Source organism: Ursus maritimus, unplaced genomic scaffold (assembly GCF_017311325.1).
Source record: "Ursus maritimus isolate PB19 unplaced genomic scaffold, ASM1731132v1 scaffold_7, whole genome shotgun sequence".
Taxonomy (NCBI): domain Eukaryota; kingdom Metazoa; phylum Chordata; class Mammalia; order Carnivora; family Ursidae; genus Ursus; species Ursus maritimus.
This window is the reverse complement of record NW_024426885.1, coordinates 54,206,453-54,225,442: the sequence shown is the minus strand read 5'-3', so window position 1 is coordinate 54,225,442 and position 18,990 is coordinate 54,206,453. Positions and strand designations below refer to the sequence as shown.

The window sequence follows — 18,990 nt, the reverse complement described above, 5'->3', positions numbered from 1 at the left end:
CCCAGCCCCAGCCCCCACGAGGCAGCGAGGAAGGGGGTGCGTCTGGGTTCAGGCCCGTCCAATTGCTTCACTAATGCCCTCTAATGGGCCCATTTAGCCGCCCTGTCTCGGCTGTCACCACAGCAGCTAACTGCTTCTGCTCCAGCCCCATGCGGGCCTCTGCCATCAGCCGGCATCAGCTGCCGCAGCCGACACCATCCTGCCCATCCCAGCTCCGGAGGCCCAGGCACTCGCTCAGCCAGTGATGAGCCCCCCAAGCCCCCATATTCTTGCATCGTTGCCGTTCCCACCCTTCACTGATCACATTCAAGGGGCAGAAAGGGAAGCAGAGTGGAGTGAGGGGCTGCTGCTGGGGGCAATAGGCACAGAGCTCTTGGCAGGCAGGGGTGAGGGGAGAAGTCTCAGGGGTCCTGAGGAGGAACGAAGGTCATGTCCTAACCTCCCACCCTGGACTCCTGCAGGGTCCTCCCAGAGCCAACTCTGAGACAAGGATTTGAGGGCAAGGGATTTTTTTTTTTTTTTTTTTTGAGATGAGCCCAGAAGTGCTGTGAGAAGGATAGAGGGAGGCAGGAAGGGGAGGAGAGTCACCACGAAGCAGGGGACTACCCTGGGCAACTCGGGGTCCCTCTGACACTGTGTGGAATGCACCTGGGATTTTCTCCCGAGGGGCGAGGGGGTTGGGATGGGTTTGGGCAGCGCAGTGGCAAGACAGAGACCCAACAGCAGACGCAGGGAGCCAACTGCGTGAGTGGGGACTCCAGGGAAGTCAGTGGGATGGCCCTGCTACAGCCCCGCCCCCCAACACCGGCCTTCTGTACAACTTCTGGGGTAGCCTCCGAACTTGTAGGAACCAACCATGAGCCAAGGCCACCAGCCCTGCTCTCTGGCTGCGACCAAAGAGTCCCAGCCCCCAAATCCAGGGAGATGATGGCACCATGAAGCGCCAAGCTGCCCTCGTCCCTGGGCCCTCCTTCAGTCTGTCCCCTCTGCTGGATGACGTCCTCCCCAATCCCCACCCCTTGCTCTGGGCTCTGTTCCACCTGTGTCCTCACAGGGCCAGTAAGAAGACTCAGTGGGACCCCCTGGCACCAGGGGACCTGAGGTTCCATCTGGGGGGGGGCGTGGCAAAGGCACATGGACCGGCTCCCGGTTGGGACAGTCCCAGGAGCCACCCTGTATGAGGGACGCCATGGTCAGTGCTTGGGCCCCCGGTGCAGCGGGATTTATTGTCTGACTGCATGGATGGCAAACTTCTCAGACTCCTCTTTCTGCTCGCCCCATCTGTTGCTTGTTCTTGGGATTCTGGCTGCACTTTGTCCTCTTCTCACTGTCTCTTGCCCTCTCCCTTGGCAAGGGTTGTACCCCAAGGCTTCCCCATCCCTCATGTGTGCCTCTGAAGCTTCTGTCCGCAGCTCAGGCCTCTCTCTTTAGCTTTAGACCCCGTATATTTGGTGACGGGCGGAGGTCCCTCGGAACCTCAAACCCAACCAGTCCCAAAGTGACCAAGCTTCTCCCTGTCTGGAACCCTCTAATTTCATGTGCCATTCATCTGTTACCCAAAGTGAGTCCTAGGGGCCAACCTTGACTTTCCCATCTGCTCACAGCCAAGCAAGCATGAAGTGCATATTTCACCTGTTCAACGTCTGCCCTCTGTTGTCATAGCCACGGCCACACCCCTGGGGCAGGTTCTTGCCACCTCCACCTGCATGAATGCCAGCTAGCTCCAGCCTTGCCCCCGATCTCATCCCCTTGGGCCCATGGGCACTCCAGAGCTAAAGAGATCTTTCCAGAACATTGGCCCACTTATGCCACCTTCTTATTTAAAACCCGTTGATGCCATCCATTGACTGAGGGTGAAGTTCAAGCTCCACGCTGTGGCCTGGAAGTCTCTGTAGCCTCCTTCTCCCCTCCTGTCTCTAACTCAGGGCTCCTGCCGTACACAACATCTTCCTTTCTCTGAGTGGGTGGTGTGTCCTCTCCCCTACAGGCCTTTGCATATGTGGTTTCCTTCCCTTCAACCTTGGGGCACCAGGCTTCCAACAACCCCTCAGATCCTAATGCACGGTCAGCCGTGCGTACGTGTGCAACAGATATTAAGAAATGTCTATTTAATGAATGTCAAATGAGAGCATGCAAGAGTAGATAGGAGGACAGGCTCTAGAATCAGACAGACAGGGATTCCAACAGGACAGATCCTGGCCCTTCCCATACCAGCTCTGCCAACTTGGACAAGCGGGTCTCCATGGCCTTGCGTAAGATGGGACAGGTAATGTTCACCTTTTGGGGTGCTTGTGAGGCTCAGACGAGAAGATCCAGATCCTTCGGCACCATGTCAGCACAGAGTAAGGGCAGCTGTGATTGGCATCACCTCCTGGCCCAGCCCCCTCCCTGGCCACGGGGAAACAGGGCTGCCCTCTCCCCTCTCCCCTTGGCCTGACAGACCCCTTCCCTCCCAGCAGCCGGGTGGATCTGACCGTCGCACAGCCTCAGCATGAGGACAGCAGGGAGGACCAACTGTCCTGCCCCCTCACCCCAACAGAGGGCCAGCAAGGGCTGTAGGAGGGCGGGCCAAGCAAGGAGAAGCTCTGCCTGCCGCCTCAGGCCGGTTGCACAGGTTCGCAAGGACGCAACGCAGGGGATGAACGCAAGCACTTCTTCTTGCATTGTGCTGATGTGTCTGGTAGTGACAGTCCTGGGGATGGAGCTGATGTGTTCTGACAACCCCTTCGCTCCTGGAGTCCTGGGAACAAGGGTGTTGAGCGTGTGAGGGCTTGCCAGCTCTTGGAACACCCCTCGCCCTCCCGAGAGGGACAAATTGGTTTGAATGTTGACTGCGAGGGGACCTTCTAGGATAGACCAGGCTCCACTGCCCCCTCCACCCTCCACCCCCCACCTCTGTCCCTAGGGTGGCTACTGTGCCAGGCTGGCCCTCGGGCTCAGCACTGGGATGTGAGGAAGACTGAAGAGCCTGGCAATCACTTGCCACCACCACCCCCCTGCCCCCAACGTTGCAGAGGCCCAGAGAGACAAAGGATTGGCCTGGGTCCTGCTGCAAGGTCACAGACTAGCCCAGGTATGCAGATTCCCCAGGCCAGGGGCACAGACGGCCATCTGGGGACAGCATGGAGGTCCCAAACCAGACTCACCCCAAGGGTCCCCTAAGCCCACCTGCTTTCCACTGCCCCATGTTCTGGTGACATCATACCAGGGCCACCCAACTTGAAGAACCCCTGGGGCAGGGCCAGGCTCCAACTAGCCCAGGCCCTGTGGTCCTGAAGCAAAAACAACCTCCAACACCCTATCCTCACCGATGGCCAAGTCAGTGTCCCCAGGGCCGTATCCTCAGGTCTCACTGGGCAGAGCCTGGCAGGGTTCCCAGGGCGGCCACCCCCCAGGTGCCTGGGCAATGTCTTGCTGCCACAAGAGCCCACCCTGCTCCCAGCTGGGGCCTGACGTGGGCCTCGGCCCCCTCCCCTTCCTCACATCCCTCTGAGGCAGATCTTGTCTCTTCGTGCATCAATTATTAATTTGCTCCAGCTACATTAAGCCTGGGTCGGTCTGTTGGCTCCTTTGTCATTCTCCCTGGGGTGGGGGCTGGGACGAAGCAGTGGGTGGGGCTGGAGGAGGCTGGAGCAGACAGCCCAAGAGGAGTCAGGACTTCTTCTGCCCTGCAGACGCCCGAGCACACAAAGCCTGAACTGGATGACTCTTCGAGCTCATCTGCTCTAACAGGTGGGGAAACTAAGGCCTAGGGAGGGCAGGTGCTTGCCAAGGGCACACACCGGTCTGTGCTCGGCTAATCCCGGCGTGGCTCTGATCTTTTCTTTCCTGCTTGCCACCGTCTGTCCTGGGCTCTAGCTGAGCCAATACACCCAGGGATGCCCTCCAAGTCATGAGAGGCCAAGTGGGGTTTGCAAAGCTTTAATGAGTGATGCAGAAAGTGGGGATTGCACCCTGATGCCCAAGAAACAGCCTTCCACCCGAGCATTGTTAAGATGAATGTGTTTTAGGGGTTCCTTCCTACCCCAACTCTCCTGGTCAATAAATTAGGAAACACTTCAAACCATATACCCTCTCACAGAGCCATAACAAGCCTCATGGTGTAAAAAGGCTCTGAGAAGGTCTGCAGGGGAGCCGTGATAGACCTACAGTGCTCCAAATTACTTGCTGGCAGAATGGTCTGAGCTCACCGTGTTCTGCAAACCTCAGGCCTCACTGGGCTTTGTGAAACCTGTGAAGGGACGAGGTGAGATGTCCCCCACACACACACACCCATACAAGTGGAGCCAGCAAACAGGCAAGTAAAGGAGATGCCTGGGTAATGACCCCAAGGGGAGAGAAGCTGAAAGCACAGGGCTGGGCTCCCTGGTGATGCTTTCCCTGGCTCTGGGGCTTGAGTAAACCACTCAACTCTACAGGCAGGGTGATGATCTGGAAAGTTCTGTGGTTTTAAGGCCCTACACACCTGGTTACAAATCTACCATTAGCTTTACCAACCATAATGACCCCAATAACCAGTTACTGTGTATTGGATCTTCCTAAATGCTCATCTCACACATTGTCTCATGTAATTTCTATTATTTTTCAGTTGAGGAAGCTGAGACTCAGCAAGGTTTAGTCCCTTGCCCAGTGTCACCCACATCACTGCTCCCAAGTACACGCTGCTAACCGTTACGCTGTCCTGTCTCTAGGAATGAACCAATACGTCTCTCTGGGCCTCGCCTTCCCCAGCTGTCAATGGGGGAATGAGAGGGTTTCATTCTCAGGCTTGTGATGAAGAACGTATGTTCACATGGTGCCTGGTACACAGGAGGCCAGGAAATGGTAGATTCCTTTCATCCTTCTCTTGCATCCTACCCTTAAAAATAAATGAAGTTTTTACCCAGCAAAATGGACTGAGCTTCTTCAGGTCCCCGTGTTGGGAGCGCAGGGGTATGTGAAGAGGGGAGCTGGGGGGTGTCAATTGATCCCCAGGTCTGCAGGCCACAGCTGAGCGCAGCTGGCTCTAAAACAGATTTTTGAGATCCCTTTCTCCTCCCCATGTGCGAAACCAAGTTTTGACACGCGAGTGGTCAGATCGCAATAAATATCATTGCAATCCGCAGCACGTAATGGTTTATAGATTGTGACTCATAATTCAACTGGTGCCTGGGTCTTCAGCTCTCTCCCCGCCACCAACGCCCCAGCCCGGCAGCCTGCATGAGTCCCTGGTGAAGTCATAAATCGGGAATAAGGGGCGCCCTGCTAACTAAATTCCACTTGTCAGCTTTAAGCTTCCATGCTGTGTGTTAAGTTCACACAAATACCACAAAGCTTATACACACGCATGCGCGCGCACACACACACATACACACACACACATATATATATATATATTCACGCATATTTTCATATATATAAATAAGCTACCCTGCTGTTTTGCAATTCCCTCAGGACAGAAAAACCTTTTCTGGCAAGAGCCTCATTTTTCCAGCCTTATAGAGGCTGTGGCAAGTAAACCCTTGCCTCCCTCTCCAGCGTCCCTCCCCCCAAATCTAGGACTTTCCTACGGTTTAGTCCAGGAGCCCTGCCCAGTGCAGTCAGAGACACTCACATGAGCTCTAAGGAGGAACTCCCCCAGGCGGGTTACAGCGCCTTCCAGCCGCAGAGAGCCTGAGCAGGGGAGGAAGAGCTCGCGGGCCATCTAGTCCTGCCCCTTTTCCAGCTACTCCAAATGTTTCCAGGCGCCAAAGTGTAGCTGATGGGCTCGAAACAGAAACCAAGGCCTGTCTGAGCCAGGCCTCCAGAAGTGTCCACGCAGAGCGCTGTAGCTTAGGAGCCCTGGCTAGCCCCCCACCCCTACCCCGTCTCAATCCTGCGCTGGCGTGACCTGGCCTCTCCTGAATGACCCTATGACAGATTCAGAGAGCAAGAATCAGGTATTTTGGCTTTCCTTTTGCATTTGGTTATAAAACCAGGTTTCTCCAATGTTTTGATTCAAGAATGGGCTTTTGTGGGGCAAAGGTGTTGGTGGTGAGGAACCTAGATTTTTTTCACTCATCCGCTTTGTGAACTCAGGAAAGTGGTTTACCTTCTTCGAGCCTTCATTGCCTTATGGCAAAGAGAGGGGAGTAATGGTGGGCCAGGGGCTGGCTGTGTGGGTTCGATGTGGGGGTGCCAAGCACAGAGCCCTGCCCTCAGAGGGGGAGAGAGCCAGTGCCACACGATGAAGCATGTGGTGGCAGGGACAGCTGTCTTGAGGCCCAGGAGAGGGAGGTACCAGTCCCAACCTGGCCCATCAATCCCACCGTCGTGAGGAAGAACCCTGCCTGGGCAGTGGGGAGGGAACAAGGCTGCGTTCATTCTGGGTATGAAAAGTGTCATCAGTAAATGAAGAATCTTGTAATTACCCAGACGTCCCTGGGAGGTTTTGTGAGGCCACAGGCCATGGCTGAGGTCCTAGGGCTGAGGGGCGGGGTGTGGGGGGGGGAGGGCCGCAGGCGAGGTCTGTGGGCCAGGGGCTCTGTGTCACAAGGAGTAGGCTCTGATCCCTGCAGACAGAGCCCCTGACCCAGGGAAAAAGCCACAGGCCATTGGTCTGGGGCTGGAGCTGGGTACCTGGGGCACCTCGTCTGCAATCTGGAGATTGCGCTACAGGCGAGGCTGGACTCAGGGTGCGGGACTGACAAACTTTCTCTGCCTCACAGAACAGTGGGCCCCCAAGCATCACCTTTTCCTCTCTGAGTCTCAGTTTCCCTATCTGCCAGCAGGCACAACGATGACAACCACCTCATTGACTCGGGAGTGGGCAAGGCCCAAAGAGACATGGACTGGAAATGTACTTGCCGAACAGCAAAGGGCTCACAACGTTGAGCCAGGCGAGCGGCAGCTGCCCCGGCCAGCCCTCCTGAGCGACTCAACTCAAGCATCAATTCTGCAATTGCCGGGGGTTGTGGGGGGGGCCTTTGTTTTGCCTGGGGTGGGGAAGGGGGTTTTGGAATCTTCAGGATCATATCTGAAGTCCCCTCTGAACCTCCTGAGCCCCTGCAGAGCCAAGCTAGGGCTGCCCATGTCTGACTGTGGTTTTTTCCTAGTGTGTCCCCCAAAGGGCCTCTGTAGGGAATGGGGTGGAGAGGGACACTGGTGGGGGTCTTCTCTGTGAGAGCTCACTTGGAAACGTGGCTGTGGGGCCATTTTAAGACATTATTATAAATGGTATATTCTGTCATGATTATCGTCCTCACTGTCCCCATTTGCCAGGTGAGAAAACTGAAGCACAGAAAGGTCAATGGCTCACCCAAGGTCACACAGCAGAGCCGATGTCTCTGACTCCCCTTTTGAGCCCTATGGCCCCAACTTCTAGATCTACCATTAATTTCTGCTCTTTCTTATTCTATGAATGTCAGAGTAAAGAATCTCCACTGACATGCCCCTCTTTCATTTTATGGCCAGGGAAACTGAGGCACAGAGCAGGACTTTCTTAGGCAAGACATGGGCTAAGATGGGGCGTGAGCCTCTGTGGTCACCTCTCCTCTGTGCACCCATGCCCAGCAATCTCCCCATCCATGCCTTGCCCTGCTCCCCAGCTCTGTCTCCCCTGCCCGGGTGGGGTGGTCCAGAAGACCCAATGCAGAGAAAGAGCAATGACAAACGACTGCCCGGGAGAGATAATCCACTATTAAAACACGCCTGCTGTTCTAATTATAAAGGAGACCAAATTGGGTTTAAATTGGAATTAATTGGATGCCCCCTTATCCACGCCATCTATCTTGCACTCACCAGCCCTTCTGGACGGGTGGGATGGAAGGAAGTGGAATCTCATCTTCTCCCCCACTGAACACACATCCCTGAAGGCAACCCGGCCTGGCCCCCAGCCCCTAATCCCTTTAAACGTTTCAAGGAGCACAGACAATGGGAGCTGGGGTGCCTGGAGCCCTCCTCTGCCTACCTCGCCAGAGGGGGATGAAAAGGGATTAGGTGATTCTGGGAGGGGGGGGTCACACCTCAAAGGACCAAGCCCGAAGGAAGCAGGCAGGCCCGCGTCAGCTCTGAAATGTGCGCTGGATGCTGTGATGGGCCAGGAGATGATGCTCTGCACACAAAGCAAGACCAGCCTGGGAGGCGTTTGGGGAAGGGGGCCTTGCTGAGAGGTCCTCAGGTTGGAAGGCCTTGATGGAGAGGGAATGAGGTCATCTAGCAAGCAAAATATGGGTCCAAGGCCAACCATGCTGAGTCTACAATAAACTGTTGGCACCTTGTGAGGAAAGGGGAAGGCACCACCTAGAAAGCACTGCTGCCCTGTGGTCCTTGACAGGCCCGATTGCAGAATGTTCTTCTTTACTGCGCTGGACATCCAAGGCCTTTGCCATACACCCCTCATCAGCTAAAGAACTTGCTACTCTCTCGGGGTCTCAAACTGGTGGCTCATGGGCCAGATTTCATTTGACCTGCCCAGTGTTTCATTTTATTTTTTATCTTGAAGGTCCTTAGCTATTTGGGGCACTCTCTCCATTTGTCCATTCCCTCATTTCTTTTTTTTTTTTTTAAGATTTTATTTATTTATTTGACAGAGAGAGACAGCCAGCGAGAGAGGGAACACAAGCAGGGGGAGTGGGAGAGGAAGAAGCAGGCTCATAGCGGAGAAGCCTGATATGGGGCTCGATCCCAGAATGCCAGGATCATGCCCTGAGCTGAAGGCAGACTCTTAATGACTGCGCCACCCAAGTGTCTCCATCCCCTCATTTCTTAATTTCCTCTTGTACCTGGCTTGCTTCACTCATTCGCAGCACCTGCCTGGCCCCTTCAGACATGTGAGCTTGCAATCCCCTCAGGATCATCCAAACCACTTACCGTGGTTGTTTTGATCTTTCCACTGCCCCCCAGACTCCATCTCAGCCTCCTCATTCCACTGCTTTGCTATAATACATCCCCTCAAACCCAAATCTTTCTGGTCCTTTAAAGCCCATTTCAGGGGGGCCATCTTTGACCCCCAGACCCCAGGGTACTTATCCCCTCCAGCCTCATCAGCAATGTTCCTGGGGCACTTGCTGCTCTTCCCAGGCTCCCCTTGAGTTCCCTTCCTGGGGTCATCTTATTTACTTGGGTTTCTGGAACACATTCTGAAAAGGACTTACTCTATATCCCAACACAGCAAGTAGCAAGAGTGAGGACATATAGTACGAATGGAGAGATTGTTTGGTGCCCAGCTGCTAGAGCTTGAAGGGGCCCTCTGTATACAGAGCCATGGACAGGGCTCTGAGAGCAATGTGGGCAGGGAGCTGTCCCAGATGATCTCTCAGGGCAGCAGACTTCTGCCATGAGCTCTACCCTCTGCCCTGTCTTAAACCCTTCCCATCTTAGCTTTCATCTGCTTCAGGATTTCACATGCCTGCTTCCTGGTCTGTGAGCCTTAAGCCACACACACACATACACCCCTCCACACCCCCCCACACACACACCCAAACACAAGCATAATGTCCTTGTACTCCCATCTTATCACATCTAGAATTCTGCCCTCTCTAAAGTTAACTCACATCTAGAACTGTATTCCTGATACATAAATCCAGAATGTTCCCCTTCATCCACACCTAAAACTCTTACCCCACGTCTAGGACCTGTTCTCCTATATGCACCCTGGATCCTTTGACCAAACTCACTATCTTTCCATTGCTTTGGAACGCCTTCTCTTTTCTCACATGTGGAGTTATGCATCCCACTCCTGTAACATTTTCTTCTCTGTCCATTATATCCACAATTGGCCCCTATACCCAACCAGCATCCCCATCTCAAACCCTAAAGTCATAACACTTGGAATACTACCATCCTGAACATACATACAACAGGAGCCTCAAGATTTCTGAGCCCCACTATCTGCCTGCCTCCCACACTTAGCAGAGGCCCCTGTAGATCCTCGTCCCACCCCTGCCCTAAGGCAAAGTGCTTCCAGGCTCAGAGTTTTATGGCCTGAGTGAATGAGATATAGCTGCAGCAATGTATTAGAACTCATCTCCAACTGGAGGAAAATTCCTTCTCCTCTATGCATTAGGTAAATATTTGCTTGATTTTCTCATTCTGAGCTTGGTTCGTGGAGCATTTTAGGCAGGCTGATGGTTGGGCACATGCTGAGGAGATCTTAGTTTCTGGCTGCCAGGAGAAGGAGAGATGGGGGCAACCACAGTACAGGCCAGGGGTAGACTATTTTCAACTTCCCAGCCTTATAAACTGAATGGGTATCTCACCCTCTCTGGCCACAGACTCCTATATTAAAACAAAGCAGCATCCTTCAATACAGTAATTTATGAGAAAGCGAAAGGGACTGGAATGCAGTGAGAGAAACCAAAGTAAGTTGGGAGGTGATACAGACACAAGTTTCAGGCTTCTGAATGCCAGGGGATGAGAGGTAAGTGCCAGCTGCAATGTGCTCTTGAATAAGTGAATTAAATGAATTAACGTGAGAGGGAGTGAGGCTAGGAGGAGTTTCCAGCATGGTTGCTAGATAGAGATGGAAAAGGTTGATCTCTGAGGGAGGTTCAATTGATAAGACAGACAAAATCTACCAGGCAACTATGCTTCCAGCAAATGTTTTTTGAGCACCCATCATTTGTTGGACCTAGTATGAAGAGGGTAGAAAGATGAGACTGTCATAATCCTGCCCCAGAACTGAGAGAGGAGAACAGAGAAGCTGTGGGTAGGGGGGTGGTTGGGGGGGGAGGTTGTGGACCTGTGTGGGGCCCAGGGATGCACAGGTCAGTAAAGACTCCAGGGAGGAGGGCCCTTTAAGCTGGGTAGAAGAATGAGGAGTTTGCTAAACAGAGGAATGAAGGTAGAGAAGGAGGGAGGTACAGCATCTACAAACACATAGAGGAAGGACCAAGCATGGTGGTCGGCAAGAGGCCATGGTAAGGAGTTGGGTTTAACACTTAAGTACAATGGGGATCCTCCTGACTTGTGTGGAGGCTCCATTAACAGGTGTAATGTGGAGGCAGGAGACCCAGGAGAAGCTGTGGCTGTGACTTAGAGCTGAGAGTCTACTCAAAGCCACAGCGGTAGGATGCGGGGAGAGTGAATGAACACACTTCTAAACTAGCCTTGGTGACTCGCAGGCTAGGGAGATGGGACAGATGGAGGAGGTGATGACTCAGAGGCTTCTAGCACAGACAACCAAGTGGACAGGTTATATTCAGCATCTAGCTAAAGAAAATGAATGAGATCAGCCTAGCTTCATACTGACCAAGTGCACACTGCCTTCCCCACCCAAGTCTCTGCATCTCTCTCAAGCACAGTGACACTCGTAAACAGGGTGCGCAAGGGGTAGGAGCCTCAACCCTCCCCTAACTTCCTAGAAGGAAAATTTTGGATGGAATTGCCCGAAGTACAAGAATCAGCTACATACATTGAGAAGTGACAGGCCTGATTCTATTTCTGCTACGACAGGTTTTTAAAAAATCTTTCACTTAAAAAAAGTAAATAATAAAATGTGTGAGTCCTTGGAAAAGTTGCATAGAAGTGAAACAATAGGAGAAACCATCTCACCTTTGAGCCGGATGGTGCTTCAGCACCACGGACAGCAACACATCAAGGAACGTGCCAAATAACCTAGCCAGGAGGCACAGTGGGGCTTGAAGATATCTGTGAACCACCTACAATTGTATGCAGATGTAACACATTGAGTCATTAGGAATTCAATATTGTAGGTGCTTTAATATTATTCTGTCCATTCTTAGGTGAACATAACCTTGAAAGCAGGAAGCTTACCCTGCCACCACACAGGAAGGGAAAAACTGCTACATTGCTGTACCACTCACCAACCCCTCCCCCCCAAGTAAAGGAAGGCAAGCTCCTTTGAGGTTCTAGGTTCTGAGCATGACTCCTGGGATCACAAGACCCTTTGAGAAGGAAAAGGGAGTGTTGGAAATGAGAAGGGCAAAACAAGCTGGCACCTGAGTGTTTTTGAGCCTCTGTAGCTTTTAAAGAGAACAGCATTTTAGGCTTCTTGGGAAGGAAGGGTGTATGGACCTAAGCCCATTTCCAGGAAGCAGGACTCTCAGTGGGCGGCTATGTGGGGGCTGTGAGGACTAGTCACTGAATGGCAAGGTGAAGGTCCCTGTGGGGCCAGCTGGCAGGGAGAAGTAAAGCCTCTGTTAGAGCCATGAACCTTGGAATGGATTGTACACTCAATCAAGGCTGAGCAAGTAGGAATGGGGAGGGATGACTTCCTGCACGTAGTTAACAACAGGGTCTGTTCTGCTGTTCCAGAACTCTATAAGCCTGAGGCATTTGTTCAGAGACTGAAGCTTGGGAGGAGTCTTGAAAGTTACTGATATTGGTTGGTGAGTGTTGAAGCCAGGTTTAATTTGTTTGAAAAGAATATAGAAACGTGGTGTTATATATACCTTGAACATTGGGGAATAATTATGCTTTAATTTATTCATTCATTCATTTCCTCAACAAATATTGAATGCTTATGATGTGTGCCTTGCACTAGGTGTGGCCTTGAGGATAACTAAAGAGCAAAAATTAACAGTCTCTATCCTCCTGAGGCTTATCATCTAATGAGGGAGACAGACACTAGTCATATAGTAACACAAATAAAAGGAAAACTTCAAGCAAAATAAACATTTCTGAGAAGGAAAGTTATCCAAAGTTATGCTAGAAGAATGCATAGTCGGGGGGGGGGGTGTTACCTGATCTATAAGTAAGGGAGGTCCCTGAGAAAATGATGTTTGAGTTGAGAGATGAGGAATAAACTGGAGTCATCTAGAAGAGGAGTGGGGAAGAAAGAGCTCCAAGAAGGACCAGCTCCTGAAAGTCCTGAGGAGAAAAAAATTTCAGAGAGGAAAAGACATTTAAAGGAGGCACAGTGAGGCTGGGCTGGGAAGTGAAAAGGTGGGTGGGGAAAAGGTGCTGGAAAGTCAGGAAGGGACCAAACTTTTCAGACCGTTGTCGGTCACAGAAAGAGCTTTGCCATTAGCACAAGACCATTGAGGAGCTGTTAGAAGGTTTTGAGGGGGGAGGGACGGCCTTGGAATCATAGTCAGATTTGCATTTTGGAAAGTTCACTGGTTTAGCCTGGGTTCCACTCAAATGCAGGATCTGAAGTAAAGACTCATGGGCAGGCAGTTTATCTGGAAAGTGATCCCACGAATCAAGGATGAAGGGCCAGGGAGAATAAAAGAGGAAAACAGAAAAAGCCAATACAAATATGCATTACTGAGTTGTTTCCCATCATATAAAACCAGAGCTAATCTCATTGAACTTTCTCAAGAGGACATGGAATACCTCTCAGAATTTTCCACACAATGGTCCACAGAGAGAAGCATTTCTATATCAACTCCCATCTCCCTATTGGCCCAGCAATGTTGACTCTCCCCTGCCATGCTTCCAGGCTGCACATGCCCTGTGCTGTGAAGATCTCTGCTGGTGTCCCACACTGGCATCAGAGAAGCCCTAGTATAGAAAGCAAAGAAATCACACATCATGTACTTGAGATAAGACATTCTCAGTGGAAACCTTCCTGGAAATGTTCACTGCAGTCGTGGCTGGAATCAGAGAGAGGCTGAGAGGATGCTCAATGGGCACCTGAACTTTCTGATACATTCCTTTGGTCACAGAGTCTATTTTGGGTGAGGGAGAAGGGTGGTTTGGACCACAAAGGTAGTGGTCATGCAAATAGAAGTGAGCTGGGGAGAAGTGAGGATGGAAGACCTGGGCTACAGTTTAGAGGTTGTCTGATGGAATGGCTGTGGAAGGGCATGAGGGGAAAGTGCAAGCAAAAATGACTCATGAGTTTTCAGCCTGAGCAACTGAGTGGATAGCAGAAATCCTGCTAATAGAGTCTTACAAAGGCAAGTGAAAAGGAGTGGCCAGTGAAAGAGGAAACGGCATGGAAGCTAAGAGAAAAAAGAGTTTCAAAGATAGTGGTTAACCACTGAGTAAGATGGGGTGGCAGGTTAAGTTATCTCCCCACTACTACCAAATATATCCACACTCTAATCTCTGGAACCTGGGAATGTTACCTTATATGGCAAAAAGAAGGAGGCGGGGCACTTTATGGATGTGATTGAATCAAGGATCTTGAGATGGGTGATGATCCTAGATTATTTCGGTGGGCCCTAAATGCATGTATCTTCATAAGAGGAAGGCAGAGGGAGACTTGACACAGACAGAAGAGGAGGCAATGCGGCCATGGAGGCTGAGACTGGGGTGCTATGGCCACAAGCTAGGGAATGCCAGCAGCCACCAGAAGCCAGAAGAGTCAGGGAAGCAGTTCTCCCCTAGAGCCTCCAGAGGAGTATGGCCCTGCTGACATCTTGATTTTGGCCTAGTGAAATTGATTTCAGACTTCTAGAACTGAGAGAGGATAAACTTCCATTGTTTTAAACCACTAAGTTGGTAGTTACTTGTTACAGCAGCCACAGGAAACTAACACAGACTTGTACAGGAAAGTTCTCACTGGATTTGGAAACATGGAAGGCATTGGAGCACTAGCAGGATTGGACGTGGGGAATGAAGGAAAAGGAGGGATCAAGGTTGCTACCGGAGTTTTCGGCTCAAGTAAGTCAGTGAGTAGATAACAGTGCCACTTACTGAGATGGGGAGCAGGATCAAAAGTTCTGTATTGACGGTGCTAAGCTTGAGAGCAATATAGACATTACTGCTGCTAACTAAGAACAGTAGTTAGATGAAATCAATCCCAGTTGCTCCTGCAGGATCTTGAAAAAGGCAGGGGGACAATGCCTCCTAGTTCACACATAGAATGAGAACCAGAAAAGATGCCTTAGCCCTTACCCAGTGCATAGTGAGTGAGCATGCCCATTACCAGAGAATTCTTCCCCGTGCCAGCTCATGCCAGTGGTGTCCCCAGGCATTCCAGAAATAGCAGTTAGTGCCAGGGGGTCACAATGAATGCAAGGCAAGTTAACTTGATGCTGTGGAAGTAGGAATGCATGCCAGAAGAGAGATAATATAGGCAGGAGGGATTAACAACATGTTCCAAAGGGATAACATCAGTATATTGAGGGAGGAAGATGAATGCAGGCAGTGACTGTGTGTGCCAGGGGAATCACATGGCATGTGGCAGAACCATAGGGGCCAAGGATTAAACATGTTGCGGGCCGTATGCTGTTGGACTAGCTATTCTTCTGTAGGAATGAGATCCAACTGCCAGCGCCAGGTAGGGGCCTGCCAGCACTCAGGCTGCAAGAGCCCAGGGCTGCTGCAATCCTGCCTTACACCTGAGTCCTCATTTTCATAGGAAGCTGGAATTGAAAGGATCCTCTTGTCTCTTGAACCATCACCATGTATGAGCAGGACATGCTCCTGTTAAAATGGTCAGCAGTCCCAAGAATCAACTATTGGAAATCTCGGGAGGTACAGGGTCCACTGATGCCAGAGGGTGTAAGGCTCCAGGAACATGCACTCCTGAGCAGCCTCCTACAAACTATTCTTGTTTGTAATTCTTCCCCTCCACTTAGCATACTTGGGATGGGGCCCCTTGCTTGCTCGTATCCACCTTCAGGAACCTGTAAGGAGAGCAATGTGAAAGGGGGACCAGATGGCCATAAAACTGCCATCAGGCCATGAGAATTTACTGAGTTCCAACTGTAGGTCTGGGCCTGGGCTTGGAGCTGGGGAGGTCAGTGTGGGCCAGGAATGAAAACCAGCATATCACACAGCACAGGCAGAGTGGGACAGGGTGGTGAGGCAGGTATGCCAGCATACAACAGCTTCCATGGTGATTTCACACCTGCCTTTTCCTTTCCTCTATATGACAGGTATGCTGAGCAGGAATTCTCCATATGCTCATTCTATAGATGAGAACACTAACGCTCAAGAAAGGGAAGTGACCTGCCCCTCCCCCTGGTCCAGCATTCTTCTCTGTATAGTTTGCTGCCTCTGGAGAAAAAGAAGACATGATCTCTGGCCCTGTCCTCTCCCCCAGCCTCTAAAATCTTGCAAAGTCCCTTACTGGAGTACTTCTCAAAACTTACAAGGTAGACTCTAATTCAGTGGTCTAGGGTGAGTCCTGAGAGTCACATTTCTAAGAAGCTCCCAAGTAATGCTGTTGCTGCTGATCCTTGGACCCCATTCTGAGTAGCCAGGCTCCACTCCAATATACCAATCCTAATGCACCTGCCCCATCTCAAATGCATTCTGTCTTGGGACCTGAAGCTTGTTAGGGAAGGTCAGGGGTAATCAAGCCCACCATACCTGAGCCCATCATTCCTGATCTCTACCCACCTTGTGGACAAGCCTCACAGGTTGTCTCTGAGGCTGCTCTGACCCCCATAATTTCTCTGTCTCCATTAAGAGGCAATTCTCAAATTTTCCTTAATTCTGATGCAGGGGGAAAGATCTGGGTGCAAGGCAACATGATTTCTAGGATTTGATTTGTAATAACATCAATCATATTATTCATTAATTCATTCACCCACTCACCCACCCACTCACTGCATAGACACTGACTCGGTGTCTCTCGAATGCTTTCCCTTCCCGGGCGTTGGCATTTCCCCATCAATAAAATAAGGTTGTGAGCTTGAGTCAGTGGTCTCCACCCTGGCTGTATATCAGAATTACCTGGGGAAATGATTTGTTCTATTGAGATATGATTTACACATACTAAGATTCACCAATTTTAAGTGTATAATTTGATGGGCCTTGGCAAATATATACAGTCATGTAGCTACCACCATAATCAACATAACATTTCCATCACTCCAATAAACTCTCTCATAATGTCTTACAGTCAAATATCCACCTCCAACCATGGTCCCTGATAACCACGGGTCAGCTTTCTGACATTATAGTTTCAAATTTTCTGACTTTTCCTATCAGTGGAATCATACAAAATGTACTCTTTTGCATCTGGTTTCTTTAACCCAGCAGAATGCATTTGATGTATCCATGCCGTTGTGTGAATGACTAGATAAGTCCTTTGTATTGCTGACTAGTACTTCATTGTATGAATACACCATTATTTGTTTATCCATTTGTCAGATGGACACCTGGGTTCTTTCCATTTGGCCATTAGGAACAAAACTGTATGAACATTCAGGTAAATTCTTCATATGAACATGTTTTCCTTGGGTTAATACCTTGGAGCAGGATTGCTCGGTTAGGTTGGATGTACTTATAGCTTACAAGTAATTGTCAACCTGTTTCTCCAAAGTAGCTGTACCATCTTAGGTTCCCACCAGGAGCGAATGAGAGTTCCAATTTTTCCACATTCTTGTCAACATTGGATATCAGCAGACTGTATCATTTTACCCATTCTAGCAAGTGTGTAGAAGTACCTCGTTATGGTTTGAGTTGTATTTCCCTGATGAGTAATGACACTGAGCACCTTTTCATGTGTTCATTTTCTATTTTTTTATCTTTATTGAAAAATCTATTCAAATCTTTACCCATGTTTTATTGAATTATTTATCTTATTATGAAGATGTGAGAGTTTGTTCTAAATTCTGGACACAAGTCCTTTATATTTCTCTCCCAGTCTATAGCATGGCTTTTTATCATTAAATTTTGAAGAACGAAGCGTTTTTTTCTTAACTTGGAATAAGTCCACATTATCAACTTTTACCTTATGGTTTGTGCTGTTTTTTAATCAGAGATTTAAATTTCTAATAAACCCAAGGTCATAGCGATTTTCTCCTGTGTTTTGTCATAAAAATTTAGAGCTTTAGCTCACACATCTTTAGGTTTATGATCCATTTTGAGTGAATTCTTTTGTGTGGTGTCTAATATAGATTGAGATTCATTTTTTTTTTTTTTGCCCAAGAATATCCAGTTGCGCCAGTATCACCTGTTGAGAAGATTATTCTCTCCCCATTGGATTACCCTAGCACATTCATCAAAAATCAATGGACCATATATGTTTGGGTCTATTTCTGGACTCTCTTCTGTTCCATTGAGCTAAATAACTATAATTATGCCAATGTAAGACTGTCTTGATTATTGTAATCTAATAGTAGGCCCTGAAATCTAGTATAGCAAGATTTCCAAGTAATCTGGTACAGTAAGATATCCAAGTTTGTTTTGTTTTTCAAAATTGCTTTGGCTATTCCAGATCCTTTGTAATTCCACGTGAATTTTAGAATGGGCTTATCAATTTCTCTGAATATCTATCTGGGATTTTGAGAGCAAATGCACTGAATCCTTTAACACTCTTGAGTCTTATGATTCATGAACATAGTATGTCTCTCCCTTTTGTTTAGATCATTTTTAATTTCTCTGAGCAATATTTTGTAGTTTTTAGTGTACAGGAATTACCACATATTTTATTAAATTTGTTCTGAAGTATTTCATATTTTTCTTGCTATTATAAAAGATATTGTAATATTTGCATTTTCATCTATTTATTTTTAGTATACAGGCTTTTAAAATATGAACCTTGAATCTTGTTACCATACTAACCTCGCTAATCAATTCTAGTAGCCTTTTTTATTGAATCCTGAGAATTTTCTGCATAGGCAAATGGTCATATTATCTGCAAAAAAGATAATTTTGATTTTTTCTTTCTAATACGTAAGCTTTTTCTTTTTCTTCTCTGTTTGCACTGGCTCGGACCTCTATTACATTGTTCCACAGAGATGATGAGGGTGGAAACTCTTGTCTTGTTTCCCATATTAGGGATAAATATTCAGTCTTCTGCCATCAAGTGTCATGTTAACTGTCTGATTTTTCATGGATGCCCCTTCTCAGGTGTGGAAGTTCCCTTCTATTCCTAGTGTGCTGAATTTGTTTTGTTTTGTTTTTAAGTCATGAATGAGTATTTGATTTTCTCAAATGCTTTTCTATATCTATTAAGGTAATCATGTGTTGCTGGGCTTTTTTACTCTATTAATTTAGTGAAATACATTGCTTTTTGAATGTTAAAACAACCTTGCATTCTAAGTGTGACTAAGTGTAGTCACAATCCATCAACTTCTTCAGATATTGTAGATTCAGTTCACTAATATTTTGTTAAAGTACTTTACTTTTTGTTGACCTGGGATGTTGGACTGTGGCTTTCCT

General features: G+C 49.0%; 1 long non-coding RNA gene across 2 annotated transcripts in view; it reads right to left on the bottom strand.

Annotated features, from left to right (window-relative positions):
• Positions 1-2,091: 2,091 nt before the first annotated feature.
• The window catches only part of LOC103667801, a 31,126-nt gene continuing 14,227 nt past the window's right edge, over positions 2,092-18,990 (bottom strand). The window contains exons 3-4 of one of the 2 annotated variants that reach the window (XR_005833296.1): positions 11,512-11,618; positions 2,092-2,740 (exon numbers count right to left, since the gene is read on the bottom strand). This is a non-coding gene — a long non-coding RNA (uncharacterized LOC103667801). The remainder of the gene's footprint in view (positions 2,741-11,511; positions 11,619-18,990) is intronic. The other variant, XR_005833295.1, reaches the window with a different exon arrangement.